The following is a 12,809-nucleotide window of genomic DNA, read 5'->3' as shown; positions in this document are numbered from 1 at the left end:
AGAACAAAGGTTTCAGCGCAGAGTGGTGTGTGATAAAGATAGTATACACTGTGTGATAAAGATCGTATACACATGGCATGTGTTATCTGTGCTGACGGGATACTTATCGCAGCATTGTGAGTGAGGTTGACTAGTCCGAGTGGGTGAGTGAGTGAGTTAGTGACGATCAAGCATTTCAACCACTAGGCTACCCTACAGTCCCTTCTTAATGAGTGAGTGAGTTTGGCTAAACAATATTTTGAATAGTATGATAGGGGTGAGGTGGGCGCCAGGCTAGTGATCCAGCGAGATTGAGGTGTGGGATCGAGCCCACCTGTGACCGGGTGTAAAAACCTTGGAGTCAACTTTGTGTGCAGACTCTTTCAGTGTTGTCACAACCAGTACAGTACACAACCATGTGCTCTTAAAAGAACCGTTGGTATATAACCAGGTGGTGGCCACATACCTCGTTGCAGTACAGCAACGTGCAGTAAACTTGGACAAAGTACGTGACTATGTGTTCCCGTCCACCCAGCTGTGAATGGGTACCTCGTAAGGATGGGAAAGCCGCAATAAATCCATGTGTCTAGTGGCTGCAAGAGTTGTATGTTCCCCAGGGAGTTGAGATTGATAGGTACGATGTGCCGCTGAGATTGACATCCAGTGATCAGGGGAAAACAATACCACCGCCTCGAGCATGTACTGGTTGCTTGGTTATGTGCGCTATAGAAATATCCTATAATAACAATAGTAACAATAATGGTGATACTTGATGATGTCATGCGATAGTGTCACGTGATGGTGTCCCGCATGGGTAAATGCACAGTGAGAAAGCTCCTTACAGGTGTCTCCCGCCGTCATATTACTGGAATATTGTTAAAAGCGGCGTAAAACCATACTCACTCTTGATTGCGGCATGAACATGTACACATCTGTTATACACATTAAGGTCAGTTTTGATTTCATTTACAAGGGTATAAACTTATCATATTTTCTTACCGTAATTTTAATTATCATTTGATGAAGAAGTACAAAGTGAAGGTAATTTTAAAACAAAATTGACATTTTGAACAAGAATTATTTTGGCTGCTGAAAAGACTCCTTCGTGGATCATATTACACAATGTTTCTCTATGTGTAGTTCCTTTGTTTTCAGTTGTGATTACTTTTAAAATGATATGAATATGAAATCCGATGTTCTCTATTCATCTCCTGCCTTAACAGAGCATAAATTCTGTGCATTGTGTGTATAACTTCAAAATGCATTTCATGTACATGTTCTGCCATGAAGTTTGCAAAAGACGTTCAAAAGCATCTAAAGAATGGTGCATTGTACTGTGAAGCATTTCGAGTTGAGGGTCATCTCAAAAATAAATTCTCGCAAAGACGCGAGGGCCTGTGGGTGATAATATAATTTATATATTGGGGCATATGCACTAACTTACTACTGATGCAAAAAAAAAATCGATAATAGAAACTTCGAGGCGAACAGCTTGCAAACAGACAACAATTTCCATATATGGAATGTTATACCATACATCGAAAACTGTCGCACGCGATGTTGTCGGCGTTTGCCGAACTGGTTTCAATCACAAGTTGTGCAGAGGATATTTGTTAAAGAGAGCTCCAAGGGACATAACTCTATGGGGTTCGCTTGAAATAATGTTCGGCCGGTAGAGGGCCCCGAGAGTCGATTTAAAGTTGCATTAATTCATTGGAACTTTTTAATTTGATATTGTAATCTAAATACGTAATTATTTTTGGAATAAATTATATGGTAGCTTCCCCGTAGGCTGACAGCTAGTATTATTCAGAGAAATGCATTAATTTATTTAGAGAAATGTGGTGTGTCATACTGCCTTTAGCCTCAACTGATTTGTGACCTGAGCTCCGTGCACAGGACCACACACCACCACGTTTGCAAGGCTGTGCTGTGGTATGATACCACCACATCAAACCGGCTATACCACGACATTGTGGGACACATCCCGTCCACACGGTAGCTAACATTTCTGTCAAATTTTAAGTTTCTAAAGAAATGATCAGATGATGCCAGACAAGCTATGGCTAATGAGCACGTGTGATGCAAGCCTTTGATGTGCTAACAGGCTGCATGATAACGGTACAACCACCAGTCGTGGTTATCTGATCCGGTATTCCCTGTACGACTCACACGCGTGATAGATCTTGAAAGGTTGCTAATACATTGCAGCATTTATGATAGGGACCCGATATCTATTTCTAGGGCTGCACGGTATTACCGGTATACCGGTAAACCGCAATACGACATTGTAACAATTACGGATATCGCGATACGTTTATGATGTACCGGTATACCGACACAGATTTATTTGTTACATTTTCGGTTAATCCTTTGATCGATGGTTATAATGTTGAATATTTACTCCAGACACAAGAATGCCAAATGGGAACCTTTGTCGGTTAATCTAAGTGGTGTTACCACTAATTATACCTGTTATAAATTCATTAACTGACCATCAAGTGAATGATGACAAAAAACATGTGTAGGTTTATACCACCTAACATGGGTTACAACGAGGGAGTATTCATTGCTGTATTGCATGCAATTTTAATTGCATGTGAAAACTTATGGGTCGACACTGTTTTGAGAATACAAACAGAACTTCATTGTTGCATAAGAAATACATATAAGCATTTGCTGTGTGCTAAAACTGTATGTACCTATTTACTTAAGTAAAATTTCAGATTCTTCTAGCAATGGCAAAATAGGGTTGTTTAGTTTACCGATTCAAATAAATCAAATGTCAATTTTAATATCATACGTAACAGACGTCATAGTTTTACATGACATGATTAAATATCGAGGTAAAAAACACAGAAATGGGATCAATTTGAATCAGTCATTATACAAATAAGGCCTAACGACACCAAGCGATTTTGACAGAATCGTCTATGAAAACAAGTTGTAACTCGGAAACTAGGCAAAGCAGGAGACAAAATTATATCGACAGTAGATTGTGAGAACATATAGCTTTAATTTTCCACAACAGTTGTCACGATTTCAGGTTTATACAAACTGTAAACAAGATAATTTACCCCTGAAATGTAGATGAATTCTGCTATCGGCCCTCATATCTATTCCTCATATGACGTCACAGAGACGCCCCGCTCTGATTGGTTGAAATTTCGTTCGCGGGTGAGAATTGTGCACCGTTGTCAAAAAGGTCGATTTAAGTTGATTAAAGATCGAAGTGAGTATTTTTAATGACGGGGTTTCATTTATAGCGATGCCAGTTAGTGATTTATGCATTTGTACCCCCCTAGAGTATATGTGATCTTTAATTAATCTTTAGATAATAATTTTCTGATTACGTAAAAATGAAAATATAAAAGAAACAGGTAAGAGGATATTATGACATCTTACAAATGAATTAAAATAGCGGGAGTTTTCGTCTCCTTCCTGGTTTAACTGGACATTATAAGTGTGTAAACTTGTATTTTTATTAGAAATAAACTTATTTACGTTGAAGTTGTATTATTTGAATAATATGTTAAAAATACCTTTGGTATTTATCAACAGTTGGATTAGACCTGAAATTTTTTAATGGTGTATGACATATAGTAGCAATAATGTTTCAAAGCTGATATTTTCCTTGACAAAAGTAGGCTTCTATCTTATTATAAGGCTGTTTTTTCATTATTCTATTCCGTCTAAAGAAAGTTTACTCTACCTAATACAGAGTGACGTTAGCCCATCTTGAGTGCTTTGTTAAATCATTTCTTTATGAGAAAGTGTACCCAACGTCCAAGGTAATGTTAATACAAAGACATAGGTGCATAAATCATTGTTTTAATTAGAATGTTCACTTCAAGATCATGACTTCAATTAATTTTTTCTCTTGAAATTATTTGAAATTATTTGAAATTCAACATCCTTTGCTCGATCGTATACACATGGCATGTGTTATCTGTGCTGACAGGATACTTATCGCAGCATTGTGAGTGAGGTTGACTAGTCCGAGTGGGTGAGTGAGTGAGTAAAGTGACGATCAAGCATTTCAACCACTAGGCTACCCTACAGTCCTTTCTTAATCAGTGAGTGAGTTTGGCTAAACAATATTTTTGAATAGTATGATAGGGGGTGAGGTGGGCGCCAGGCTAGTGATCCAGCGAGATTGAGGTGTGTGGGATCGAGGCCCACCTGTGACCGGGTGTAAAAACCTTGGAGTCAACTTTGTGTGCAGACTCTTTCAGTGTTGTCACAACCAGTACAGTACACAACCATGTGCTCTTAAAAGAACCGTTGGTATATAACCAGGTGGTGGCCACATGAATACCTCGTTGCAGTACAGCAACGTGCAGTAAACTTGGACAAAGTACGTGACTATGTGTTCCCGTCCACCCAGCTGTGAATGGGTACCTCGTAAGGATGGGAAAGCCGCAATAAATCCATGTGTCTAGTGGCTGCAAGAGTTGTATGTTCCCCAGGGAGTTGAGATTGATAGGTACGATGTGCCGCTGAGATTGACATCCAGTGATCAGGGGAAAACAATACCACCGCCTCGAGCATGTACTGGTTGCTTGGTTATGTGCGCTATAGAAATATCCTATAATAACAATAAAGTAACAATAATGGTGATACTTGATGATGTCATGCGATAGTGTCACGTGATGGTGTCCCGCATGGGTAAATGCACAGTGAGAGCTCCTTACAGGTGTCTCCGCCGTCATATTACTGGAATATTGTTAAAAGTGGCGTAAAACCATACTCACTCTTGATTGCAGCATGAACATGTACACATCTGTTATACACATTAAGGTCAGTTTTGATTTCATTTTACAAGGGTATAAACTTATCATATTTTCTTACCGTAATTTTAATTATCATTTGATGAAGAAGTACAATGTGAAGGTAATTTTAAAACAAAATTGACATTTTGAACAAGAATTATTTTGGCTGCTGAAAAAAAGACTCCTTCGTGGATCATATTACACAATGTTTCTCTATTTGTAGTTCCTTTGTTTAGAGTTGTGATTACTTTTAAAATGATATGAATGAACATGAAATCCGATGTTCTCTATTCATCTCCTGCCTTAACAGAGCATAAATTCTGTGCATTGTGTGTATAACTTCAAAATGCATTTCAAGTACATGTTCTGCCATGAAGTTTGCAAAAGACGTTCAAAAGCATCTAAAGAATGGTGCATTGTACTGTGAAGCATTTCGAGTTGAGGTCATCTCAAAATAAATTCTCGCAAAGACGCGAGGGGCCAATGGGTGAGACCACATGTATCACGTGAGCTTCGTTTTGGGGCAGGACTGAAGTCCTAGTAACTGTCAGGAGTCAAGCTGCCAAACACCGTCACCCATCCAAGGACTCTCCGCGCTCTGCGTTGCTTAAAGGCACAATGTCACACATTTTCGACAATACCTGGCCTATAATTTATATATTGGGGCATATGCACTAACTTACTACTGATGAAAAAAAAATCGATAATAGAAACTTCGAGGCGAACAGCTTGCAAACAGACAACAATTTCCATATATGGAATGTTATTCCATACATCGAAAACTGTCGCACGCGATGTTGTCGGCGTTTGCTGAACTGGTTTCAATCAGAAGTTGTGCAGAGGATATTTGTTAAAGAGGAGCTCCAAGGGACATAACTCTATGGGGTTCGCTTGAAATAATGTTCGGCCGGTAGAGGGCCCGAGTCGATTTAAAGTTGCATTAATTCATTTGGAACTTTTTTAATTTGATATTGTAATCTAAATACGTAATTATTTTTGGAATAAATTATATGGTAGCTTCCACGTAGGCTGACAGCTAGTATTATTCAGAGAAATGCATTAATTTAGAGAAATGTGGTGTGTCATACTGCCTTTAGCCTCAACTGATTTGTGACCTGAGCTCCGTGCACAGGACCACACACCACCACGTTTGCAAGGCTGTGCTGTGGTATGATACCACCACATCAAACCGGCTATACCACGACATTGTGGGACACATCCCGTCCACACGGTAGCTAACATTTCTGTCAAATTTTAAGTTTCTAAAGAAATGATCAGATGATGCCAGACAAGCTATGGCTAATGAGCACGTGTGATGCAAGCCTTTGATGTTTATTTCATAGCGTGCTAACAGGCTAGATGATAACGGTACAACCACCAATCGTGGTTATCTGATCCGGTATTCCCTGTACGACTCACACGCGTGATAGATCTTGAAAGGTTGCTAATACATTGCAGCATTTATGATAGGACCCGATATCTATTTCTAGGGCTGCACGGTATTACCGGTAAACCGCAATACGACATTGTAACAATTACGTATCGCGATACGTTTATGATGTACCGGTGGTAACCTCCCATTACCCCTACATGCCACTACCCTACAGCTTATAACAACATAGTTTATGGTCTGTTGCATAACTAATCTCCTGCCTGTTACCTATTCCATACAGTGGACTGGTCCACTTAAGATGCACAACATGACACAAGACCAGATTTTAAAAGTGACTTTAATACATATGTTATCACAAAGTACCACATCATTGGGATCAATTGTCAAGTTTTCAGTCTATTTACAATCAGTGTTTTAATCATCTCATCTCATATCACATCAGGATAAGAGAAAAACCAAATTATTACATTATCAAAGTGTGACCTTAATACATCACACATTGAGGATCAATAATTGTCAAGTTTTCAGTCTATTTACATTCAGTGTTTTCATATCATCATATAAGGATGAACAAAAGATCACATTATCACAAGTGTTTCATATCAACATATCAGGATGAGAGAAAGACCACATTATTACATTATCACAAGTGTTCAAGTGTCAGTGTTACAGTCTATCAAAGCTTAGAGCAGGTAGCCGACGGCGTCAAGAAACTGAAGAGGGGATTTCTGTCCACGCTGAAGCTGTTCCTTGAGTCTGCACAGACGGTTGTCGATCTCTCTGTACACTCGTTTTCTGTTTGTTGGCGCAGCACCAAAGTCAATCTGAGCAATCCTCACTCTCTCAGCGTGTTCGACTCTCCTGATGACTTCTACAAATCTGTAGATGTTCGGGTGCCTGTGTGGAATTTCTCGATTCAGACGGTTGTGGAATCCTTCCAGGTTGTTGTTTGTCCTCGGCCCAGCTGTCAAGTTGTGGTTCCACAGGTGAAGAAAAATCTGGCAGTGTCGTCGACCCATGTTGTCACGATGTAGTCGTTGAAGTCGCCAGCTCTTGGGACGTCAGGAGTGTCATCCATGGCTTCAATCCAAGTGTCTTGGACCGCGGCTTGAGGGAGTAGAGGTAGTCAGCTGCTCTCCTGATCCACTTGGTGACTTCGGGGGTTTTCCTTGTAGGCAGCAGCTAGTCAAGATCCTGAACCTTCCTCCAGATGGCTTGACAGAAATGGAAGAAACAGCCCTTCACGTCAGCAGTGGGAAATTCTGTTTCTATGGCGTGGATTGCTGCTAGCTCAAAATCGGTCTGGATGCAGGCAGGATCAAGCGGTCTGGTTGAGTCTCTGCTGAACTTCATCCTTGAGCAATCGGAAGAGTCTGGAGTAGGTTGTTGTCTGGCGGTCCGGAAGAAGGGCGAAGATGAGGGGATATGTTGAGCTGCCACGTCTTGCATGGATGATGTATGCTTGATTCCACAGTGCAGGACAGGCTGTGAAAGTTCCATCCATGTAGAGGTTGTCAGCTGACTGCAAGGCTTCAAGACTCTCTTGTGTTCCGAAGGCCAAGATCTTGTCGTCATGGCCGTCCGCAAACAGGAGGAATGGTCTACCATCTGCTGTCTGCGTCCAGGGATCTTGGAGGTCGACTTCTGATCTCGTCTGTGGTAAGACAGGAATCGTCTTCTGGCGGTGGCGGTACAGGGGCACTGCTAACAGATGGAAAGGAGGGCATGGTACGTGTCTCGTCATCATCAGTCAGGTTGGTAAGCTCGTTGTTGTAGATGGTGCGCATCGGTATTGACTCCTCCCTGGCTCTCTTCCTCCAGGTTGCTGACAAACCGGACCTTCTGGCTATCCTCTGGTGGGTGATTGTGTTCAGTCGTATTTCTTACCACATCGCCAACAGTTGTGACTCTTCCCTTTGCATGTTGACTGCACACACTTCCAGTGTACACAGGTCTGTCGCTCAACATTCTTAGTGTGAAGATATCCATCCAACAGAACTTGACGGCTACCTCTCCGTGACATAACAAACTCAACATTGCGAAGACCAGCCATGTTGATGCCATGTTTGTTTCATGTCAGCACTTATATACTGTATGGAACAATCTCAATTTCCTGTATCATCTCCACGTTTTATTTCTCTCAACTTCTCAACATTGTAATATATGTAACATTAAAGTGCACTATAACAACTTTTCTTAACAACATTTAGCAATCACAACACTTTTCCAATTGTATGTTTCTTCTACTCAGGGTTGAGGTTTGTTTTCATCATGAGGACCACTAATTTCCTTGCCACAAAAGACTAATCCACATTTATGCATCCCTTGATCTCATCTATGCTCCATGCACTAATCCCTCTTTAGGATTAGTCTATTATATCAGACAGGTAAATGCTAGGTGTTGTTTTAACTAGCTGTAGGGGTACTGGAGTGTAGGGGTAGTGGCATGTAGGGGTTATGGGTGTGAACGAAGATTTATTTGTTACATTTTCGGTTAATCCTTTGATCGATGTTTATAATGTTGAATATTTACTCCAGACACAAGAATGCCAAATGGGAACCTTTGTCGGTTAATCTAAGTGGTGTTACCACTAATTATACCTGTTATAAATTCATTAACTGACCATCAAGTGAATGATGACAAAAAACATGTGTAGGTTTATACCACCTAACATGGGTTACAACGAGGGAGTATTCATTGCTGTATTGCATGCAATTTTAATTGCATGTGAAAGGCACTATGGGCCGACACTGTTTTGAGAATACAAACAGAACTTCATTGTTGCATAAGAAATACATATAAGCATTTGCTGTGTGCTAAAACTGTATGTACCTATTTACTTAAGTAAAATTTCAGATTCTTCTAGCAATGGCAAAATAGGGTTGTTTAGTTTACCGATTCAAATAAATCAAATGTCAATTTTTAATATCATACGTAATAGACGTCATAGTTTTACATGACATGATTAAATATCGAGGTAAAAAAACACAGAAATAGGATCAATTTGGATCAGTCATTATACAAATAAGGCCTAACGACACCAAGCGATTTTGACAGAATCGTCTATGAAAACAAGTTGTAACTCGGAAACTAGGCAAAGCAGGAGACAAAATTATATCGACAGTAGATTGTGAGAACATATAGCTTTAATTTTCCACAACAGTTGTCACGATTTCAGGTTTATACAAACTGTAAAACAAGATAATTTACCCCTGAAATGTAGATGAATTCTGCATCGGCCCTCATATCTATTCCTCATATGACGTCACAGAGACGCCCCGCTCTGATTGGTTGAAATTTCGTTCGCGGGTGAGAATTGTGCACCGTTGTCAAAAAGGTCGATTTAAAGTTGATTAAAGATCGAAGTGAGTATTTTTTAATGACGGGGTTTCATTTATAGCGATGCCAGTTAGTGATTTATGCATTTGTACCCCTAGAGTATATGTGATCTTTAATTAATCTTTATATAATAATTTTCTGATTACGTAAAAATGAAAATATAAAAGAAACAGGTAAGAGGATATTATGACATCTTACAAATGAATTAAAATAGCGGGAGTTTTCGTCTCCTTCCTGGTTTAACTGGACATTATAAGTGTGTAAACTTGTATTTTTATTAGAAATAAACTTATTTACGTTGAAGTTGTATTATTTGAATAATATGTTAAAAATACCTTTGGTATTTATCAACAGTTGGATTAGACCTGAAATTTTTTAATGGTGTATGACATATAGTAGCAATAATGTTTCAAAGCTGATATTTTCCTTGACAAAAGTAGGCTTCTATCTTATTATAAGGCTGTTTTTTCATTATTCTATTCCGTCTAAAGAAAGTTTACTCTACCTAATACAGAGTGACGTTAGCCCATCTTGAGTGCTTTGTTAAATCATTTCTTTATAAGAAAGTGTACCCAACGTCCAAGGTAATGTTAATACAAAGACATAGGTGCATAAATCATTGTTTTGATTAGAATGTTCACTTCAAGATCATGACTTCAATTAATTTTTCTCTTTAAATTATTTGAAATTATTTGAAATTCAACATCCTTTGCTGTTTCAAGAAGTTAAAGTATATAAACGGGCAAAAGAATAGATAATAAGTCGTAATCACTGATATTACAAAATGACAAACCATGGGTGGGTTTATGGAGGACATGGTGTAAGCTAGTTTCAGTTGAATTTGTCATATATATGAAATGAGAAATCATACATTTATCTGTGTTAACGTTCCTTTGGTCAGCAGTTACCATTAAAGAAAGACTTGTTGAAAGTTTTTAATAGTAAAGTGTAGGGCTAGTAATATTTGGAAAGGACTAGTGACATACAAAATCCACTAGCCCGGAGGACTAGTTAAAATGTTTAGTGAGTGTCGATCCTTGCTGTATTGAATTAAAAATATAAACAGAAGAATGTTCTGGTTTTTCTTTTTTCTTGCTTTGAAAGAAGCTATCCAATGCACAATGGTTACTCACAGATACTGTGATTCAATTTGAAGGTAAAAGAATATTACAAAGTGGACAGATCTCAAAAAATGTTCTTTCACAATATATCGCAATACGTATCGCAATACAGAAGAGTGTATCGCAATGTATCGCAATACGTATCGCAATACAGAAGAATGTATCGCAATACGTATCTCAATACAGAAGAGTGTATCGCAATGTATCGCAATACGAAATTTGGGGCAATACACGGCCCTATCTATTTCTCCGTCCAGACTATGTGTCAGACTACGCTGTCAGAAAAAGGACGTGTTTGACCGATCTGTATTCAAGCAGGATCATTGTGGATGGACACTGGACATCCTGTGACGGCCAAGAAAAATGTATCAGAACCATTGAGCATCCATTATGGGAAGTTTAGGAATCTCCGGAAAATGTGAAGACGTGCTCAATGGCTACTTTATGGTGCGGTCCCAGTGGCGACCTCGGGAGCTCGACCGACTCGACCTCGCAAACTACTCGACCGGTCTCGACCTGGGGGTTATCTCGACCTCACAACGACCTCATAACGACCTCGTAAGGACCTTTACGACCTTAGTTCGATTTTAGTTCGACTTCAGTCGACCTATCTCGACTTAGGTCAGAAGACCTATACTCGACCAGCTAGACCTGTATATCGACCTAATTTCGAATTAATTTCGTCCTAAGTCGACCGGCCCGACCCCACCGCGACCTGTGTTCAACCGGAGCGACTGGTTCTCGACGGAAATTCCATTTTTCTGCCGAGTAGACCCTTGGTTTCCAAATTGTATAAATTACAGGGTGCATTTTCACCAGGTACCCAAAAGCGGGTCTCTCTTCTACAACTACAAGTACTTCTTCTCTATCGTCTTGCTGGCACTCGCGGATGCCGACTACAAGTTCCCGTGGGTCAACGTCGGGATCAGCATCAGACGCTGATGGTCTTCAACCATTCACGAGATCGGATGGCGGGCGATGACCTTGTATTCCCCGTATGGTGTGCTATACTTCATCATCGGAGACGATGCCTTTCCACTCCGCCCCTGGATGAAGTCCTTTTCCATGCGTCAGATGGACCCCGATCAGCAGATCTTCAACTGCAGGTAATTATTCTTTTCCATAAATACCTAAATCAAATTATAACTTAGTGTCTTTGGGTGTATGCAATATTATATCAGAGGTTTTGAATTTTGAATGCTTTTGACTTAAAACTGTTTAATTTGTGACTTTTGCAGACTGTCTCGGGCCAGACGAGTGGTGGAGAATACCTTTGGGATTCTGGTTATGAGGTTCCAGATCTTCCTCGGCTCCCTAAATAGCACTACAGACAGAGCTGAACAGATAACCCAGGCCTGCGTCACTTTACACAACATGCTGAGAACGAGGAACCGGAACAGTCAGATGAACCTCATAGACCGGGGAATGGGGACTGTTCACTCACCCCAGGCGAGTGGCGCTCCTGCACACAGCTGCTTGATGGGGATAACCGGGGTGCGAGGAACGTTACCCCACTAGATGGCGCCAACCAAAGAAACTATTTGAAGGACTATTTCATGGGCCCAGGAGCTGTTCATTGGCAAGAGAAAATGATATCCAAATGACTTTAAAGTGTACTCTATTACTTAGGACTGCTTCATTTACAAAGGAACTCTTGTTTGTTTTTTATGTACACTATTTACAATTGGGGTAAATGCGAAAAAAACACAATGAAAACTTACTATATACATGATGAACAAAACAAACTTTATTACAATCGTACAAGATGTATTAACATTTACACTTAGCAATGGATGGAAAATACAAAAAAAATATCAGATAAAAAAGCTTTTAAATCTTGTATTGGAAACTCATTTAAATAATCTGAAGGTAACATTTCAGATCAGTATAAAGTGCTCATGACAATATATGAGTATCAAGTTCTACTTCTCAGTTTCACTGTCCTTGCTGAGAGACCTGAACATGTGACTGATCCTCTGAGGTGTGTGTAGGGTCCAAGAGACCGCTTGGCAGGTACAGAGATATACCTGCTGCAGCACTGGAGTCAAAGCTGGGGAAGATACCAGCCTATTCCGCTACTTTGCAGCGTGTTGGAGAGGGTGGTGGACCTCTGGGTGGACCTCTGGGTGGCAGCAAGTTGGTGTGGAGATGATGTGCTACCACTGGCTGCCGTTTGGCTTTTATGAAGCATCTGGGAAGATGGC

This window comes from Haliotis rubra, unplaced genomic scaffold, assembly GCF_003918875.1.
Source record: "Haliotis rubra isolate DU_JTF1 unplaced genomic scaffold, ASM391887v1 Scf541, whole genome shotgun sequence".
Taxonomy (NCBI): Eukaryota; Metazoa; Mollusca; class Gastropoda; order Lepetellida; family Haliotidae; genus Haliotis; species Haliotis rubra.
The sequence above is the reverse complement of the archived record's forward strand: the minus strand, read 5'-3'. Positions refer to the sequence as shown.